We start from the raw sequence: 6,334 nt of genomic DNA on the forward strand, positions 1-6,334 counted from the left end.
TGTTGGATTCTGTTTGCTAGTATTTTGTTGGGGATTTTTGCATCTAAGTTCACCAGTGATATTGGCCTGTAGTTTTCTTCTTTTGTGTGACATCTTTGTCTAGTTTTGGTATCAGGGTGATGGTGGTCTCGCAGAACGAGTTTGGGAGTGTTGCTCCCTCTGGTATAATTTGGAAGAATTTGAGAAGGATAGGTGTTAACTCTTCTCTAAATGTTTGATAGAATTCACCTGTGAAGCCACGTGATCCTGGGCTTTTCTTTGTCGGAGGATTTTTAATCAAAGTTTCAATTTCAGTCCTTGTAATTGATCTGTTTATATTTTCTCTTTCTTCCTGGTTCAGTATTGGAAGGTGGTGCTTTTCTAGAATTTGTCCATTTCTTCCAGGTTGCCCATTTTATTAGCATATAGTTGCTTGTAGTAATCTCCCATGATCCTTTGTATTTCTGTGGTGTCTGTTGTAGCTTCTCCTTTTTCATTCCTAATTGTATTAATTTGAGTCCTCTCCCTTCTTTCCTTGATGAGTCTGTCTAAAGGTTTATCCATTTTGTTTATCTTTTCAAATGACCAGCTTTTAGTTTCATTCATCCTTTCTGTTGTTTTCTTTCTCTCTATTTCATTTATTTCTGCTCTGTTCTTTATGGTTTCTTTCCTTCTATTAACTTTGTGTTTTGTTTGTTCTTATTTCTCTAGTTGCTTTAGTTGTAAGGTTAGGTTGTTTATTTGAGATTTTTCTTGTTTCCTGAGGCAAGATTGTGTTGCTATAAATTTCCCTCCTAGAATTGCTTTTGGGGTGTCAAATAGGTTTTGGATCCTCATGCTTTCATTTTCATTTGTCTCTATATACTTTTTGATTTCTTTGATTTCTTCAGTGATCCATTGGTTGTTAAGTAGCATATTGTTTAGCCTCCATGAGTTTGTGTATTTTACAGCTTTTTCCTTGTAGTTGATTTCTAATCTCATAGCGTTGTGTTTGGGAAAGATGCTTGATATGATTTCAGTTTTCTTAAATTTACCAAGGCTTGCTATGTGGCCCAGCATGTGATCAATTCTGGAGAATGTTCCATGTGTACTTGAGAAGAATGTGTATTCTGCTGCTTTTGGATGGAATGCTCTAAATATCAATTAAGTCCATCTAGTCTAATGTGTCATTTAAGGCCTGTGTTTCCTTATTGATTTTCTGTCTGGATGATCGTTCCATTGATGAACGTGGAGTGTTAAAGTCCCCCACTATAATTGTGTTACTGTCGACTTTTCTTTCTATGGCTGTTAGTATTTGTCTTATATATTGTGGTGCTCCTATGTTGGGTTCATATATATTTACAATTGTTATGTCTTCTTCTTGGACTGATCCCTTATTATGTAGTGTCCTTCTTTGTCTCTTGTAACATTCTTTATTTTAAACTCTATTTTGTCTAATATGAGTATTGCTACTCTAGCTTTCTTTTGATTTCTGTTTGCATGGAATGCATTTTTCCATCCTCTTACTTTCAGTCTGCATGTGTCCCTAGATCTGAAGTGGGTCTCTTGTAGACAGCATGTATATGGTAGACACATATCTTAATCTCTCTGAGTTTGGTTCCCCTTTTATAAAATGGAGATAATAATATCTATATCATAGGTTTATTGTGTGGATGAAAATGGGACAAGGTAATATTAAGCCCTAGCACAAAGTTTAGCATACAGTTGGCAAACTGTTAAACGTTGATTTCTTTTGCTGTTGCAGCCAACAGAGGGCAGAGAAAGCAAAGTGCAATTTTTTCTCCTTCCTTTGTGGAAACATTATTTTTAATGGTAGCATATTTGGGAGTCATCCTTCCTGCTAACTGGTACAGTTGAGGCAAGGAGTCCTAACTAGAGTGTCTTTCTGCCTCAGCCCATAGGCTGAGGGATCACTTGCTTGGAAGTTCACTACCCTGAGCCCTGTCTTTCCTGCTAGTGTTAATAGCAACAAGCAGGTGAGCTCTTCTATCTTGAGACACGTGGCATGGTAGAATCCTGCTTCAGCAGTATTCTCCTGCCACATCTACTACACATGTTCATAGAGGTTAACCTAATATGAACTCTGTTTTTCACTGGCAATAACAAGTAGCTTTTGCTTTCTCTTGAGGACTAAGTTTAGGTGTGATTGACCATTTTCACTGTAGCTCTTGAAGTCAAACAACAGGAACCTCTTCCACCATTGGTCTAGGAATTATGTTTTGAAAATTTCCCATGGTTTCAGGGAATTGCCCTGTGAATTTTCTTCTGGCAAATGACTCAGTTTTGCTTCCTACTAGAAACTCTACATCAGCCTATGGGAAATAGTTGTGTGGTTTTATTAATCTGAAGTGTTAGGGAAGTATTTTCATTTGGCATTGGTGTCCATCATGAATAGGTTCATTTATAAATAGTAAATCCTCAGAGGTTAGAATCATTCAGTTAAGATTTTTAAATATGATACCAAAAACCACTTGGTTATAGCCTTCATTAAAATTAAATACATTAAGTACACCTCACAACAGCTAAGAGGGACTTCCCTGGTGGTCCAGTGGTAAAGAATCCACCTTCCAGTGCAGGGGATGCAGGTTCAGTCCCTGGTTGGGGAACTAAGATCGCACATGCCGCGGGACAACTAAGCCTGTGCACCACAACTACTGAGCTTGCACACCTCAACTAGAGAGCCCGCATGCTAACTACAGAGCCCACACGCCCTGGAGCCCACGTGCCACAAATAGAGAGAAGCCTGAGTGCCACAACGAAGAGCCTGCACGCCACAGTGAAAAGATCCCACATGCCTCAACGAAGATCCTGTGTGCCTGCAATTAAGACCTGACACAACTAAAATAAATAAACAAATAAATAAATAAGTGAAATATTAAAAGAACAGCTAAGAATTTTTATTTATTTTTCCTTTTTGATTTGTACTTTTTTTGAATCAAAGATCATCCTATTGAAATAAGATGAATATTTAATGATTAAAGTAAGTGAGAAAGGACAGCAATGAACCAAAATAGATAATACAATACTTAAATGATCTAATAAAATTATAACCAAACAGTACTGGATGGGTCATCCTTAGGGATGTTGAAATTATGCAGATGTTGACAGGATATGGGACAGAGGAATAGAGGCAGTAAAGCCAGATGCCAAGTCTACCCTGAAAATCAGGGTGACCAAGAGACTGACAAATGTATTGCCTTGAGGAGTAGTAGAGGGTGATATGACGACACTGCATGGATTTAAAAGGCATTGCTCTTTTTCGTAGGTGATTTCTCACTATCAATGTAAAGAACAGCGTGATGTCCACAGATTTGAGAAAATCAGCAACATTATTAAGCAATTTAAGCTGAGCTGCAGGTAAGAGATCTTATGTGATGTATTTATCTCTGGAACAAATTGTCATTTTTTGAGAGGTTCAAATAACTATATAGACTGCACTTCTTTATTCAGCATACTTCTTTATATTAAAAATAAAGCTAAACTCTAAGGGAGCCTACAGTTGACTGAAGTGAAAGACATCTTTAATGCAGTCAACTGATGCAGAAGAAGCATAGGAAAAATATCTAAGCAGAGTACCCCTTCAAGATGTTTGATACTATTTGGGAAAAAATAAACAGAAAATGTCCAAGAGAGTTTTGAAAAACAAGAAAGGAAAATTTACCCTACCAAATACCAAGATTTACTATGAAACTATGGTAATTAAAATAGTGAGGTACTGATTTAAGAATGGTACAAAGTAGAGAGTCTAGAAATGTCTGATCATATTGTCTCAGCTTTGTTTAAATACAATTTGAATCTTAGCATTGTGAATATAGGAAGAAAGAATGGCTGAACATCATAATCTAGTAAAGATTTAATAATCAAAATTCTTATCCTGGTAAAACTTTGATGCCCAGACAATAGAATAAGTGTAAGTTTTTCCCTTTTATACCATAGCACACTTTGAGACTTTCTGGCATGTTTATTCTAACATTTTTAAGAAGAAATAGCAAATGGCATATAAATATCATTACCCTTTTTGTTTTCAAAGAAATGGGTTAATTTCTAGAATTTCAGCATAACTAACATTCAAAAGATACAGTTATTAATCACAATGATAGGGAAATTTCAACTGAATAAACTTCTTAAATATTAGAGAAATCTTTGGTAACATGATTCTTAATATAAATCTAGGTCCAAGCCCACTTTTCATTTCACAGTCAGTATCAAGTCCTAATCCACTTTCTAAGTCACTTTCCATCACGTGTTAAATTTGTCAGAGTTTCCTTGGAAAACAAAGTGGGATTAGTGATTAACTGTCTTAATGAGTTGGTGGATTGAGATATAATGCTTTGAAAATGTTTAACATGAAAGATAAGAATGTCTTATGGTGCTATTATTTTATGTTCTTTACTCACTTTTCTCCTTTCTCCTGTAGCAAGCTGGCTGCCTCTTTCCAGAGCATGGAAGTCAGGAACTCTAACTTTGCTGCTTTCATTGACATCTTTACATCCAACACTTATGTGATGGTTGTGATGTCTGATCCATCCATTCGTAAGTTTAAACTTAGCTGACATAGGTTCAAAGCCACATATTCTTTAAACTAATTTCCCTAGAGGTAGTACATTATTAAAGATACTTAAAAAGCTATTTTGTAGTGCACAACACTGTGAATGTACTTAATGCCACTGACCTATACATTTAAAAATGGTTAAAATGGTAAATTTCATTTTTTTGTGTATTTTACCACAATGAAAAAAATTTTTTAGTACTAGTGGTAAATACTTTTTATTTAATAGACTTAATTTTTGAAACTTAAAGATAATTTAGACTCTAGGGTATTATATCTTCTTCATGGGAACTTTAAAAATTACTTATGTATAGCTACTACATCTAAGGATTTTAAAGAAAAAGAACCCAAATGTATGACTTACGCTCCATGTGGGGTAGATTTTTAAAAGACTAGTCAATCTAAGCTCTGAACTATTAAATGTTGAACCATTTTATATGTCATTGTATATTCCTGAGTACCATACTCCCATATTTCTGTTATGGGCATAAAGAGAGATATTTGGTGCTTCCATGCCATAATAGCCATATCCATCACACCCATTGAAATAATGATTCTAGCAGTATTTCCAGGATGCTCCCAGGGGCTATTAGCCCCAAACCAAAAGAGTTTGAAAATTTATTTTGAAAATACTATGTTTAGAATATAAACAAATCTTTTCTTTATTCAGAAAAATTAAACTCTGGTTAACTTGGGACTTATGTTCTCTGTGACATACATTGAGGGATTTGGCTCTCTTTTGTTTATTTGTTTTTACTAGTCAATTATTCCTTTGGCTGCTTGTACTTAGTCTGTTGGTTATCTTCCCTACCCCACCCTCAGCTTCTGCAGCTACTCTGATCAATATCCGCAATGCCAGGAAACACTTTGAAAAGCTGGAAAGAGTGGATGGACCAAAGCAGTGTCTTCTCATGCGCTAAAACATTGCCAAATGATGTTTCAGAAAAAAATTGGAATACTGTTTCTTAATCTTAATGTTGTATTAGTATATATAGTCTCTGAAATGTTGTGATGCTTATCACTTCTGTATTTCTTCCCTACTCCCCAGTCTTAACGTTTAAGCTTGAATGCTATTTACTCAAATAGCCAGTGAGGAGTTAGAAGATGAGCTGTTTATGAAGTTGGTGTGACATATAAAGTAGGTGATATATTAAGTGTTCTGATAACAATGTTCTAATAGTGCAAGTGTTCTGTTAACCTGGTTCCAGTTGTTGTGTATGCCAAAGCCTTTCCCAACGTCATCTTGTATTCCTTACCAGAGAGTAACCTACATGTTTGGAATATTACTGTTTTCTCAGCATGCATTAAAAATATTCCTTAACTACAATTGTAAATAAACTTTTGCTGTTAGGGATTTCAGTGTCTGTTTTTCTTTTCCTTGTTTCTTCAACTTTTCCCTAAGAAAGAGCAAATGAATTTCAGTTATCCTAGCGGAAGGGGACCTGCTGTTTGGGAAATAGTACAAAATAAAGTTGGATAGGAAGGATGAGCCAAATGATAGCCTTAAAGCTGGGCAGAAGAGTTTTGGTACAATGTGATAGGAAATGACAAAGGAATTTTGAAAGAAAGTTAACCTATAGGCTGACTGATGGCAGTCGGAGAAGCTGTGGTAGTAATCCAGGCCTGAGGTGTGTTGAAAGTCTATTTCAGGATGCAACTAGAGAAGGAATGAATAAAAAGTTGAGGGAAAATAGTGTTTATGAGATGTAAGTCTTCTTTCTTTGAGGTCCAGGAATGGTTAATTTTATATATTCCATAACACCTGGTGGGATGTGCCTTCATTATACTAGTTAAGTAGTATTAAAA

The 6,334-nt window shown here is 35.6% G+C and overlaps 1 long non-coding RNA gene across 1 annotated transcript; it reads left to right on the top strand.

Moving 5' to 3' along the window:
- The first annotated feature begins 3,013 nt into the window (after nt 1-3,013).
- Nucleotides 3,014-5,834, top strand: LOC112062595 (uncharacterized). The gene is made up of 3 exons (XR_002890805.3): nt 3,014-3,336; nt 4,397-4,512; nt 5,351-5,834. It is a non-coding gene; the product is annotated as an uncharacterized lncRNA (long non-coding RNA).
- The last annotated feature ends 500 nt before the right edge of the window (nt 5,835-6,334 follow it).

Source organism: Physeter macrocephalus, chromosome 21 (assembly GCF_002837175.3).
Source record: "Physeter macrocephalus isolate SW-GA chromosome 21, ASM283717v5, whole genome shotgun sequence".
NCBI classification, from domain to species: domain Eukaryota; kingdom Metazoa; phylum Chordata; class Mammalia; order Artiodactyla; family Physeteridae; genus Physeter; species Physeter macrocephalus.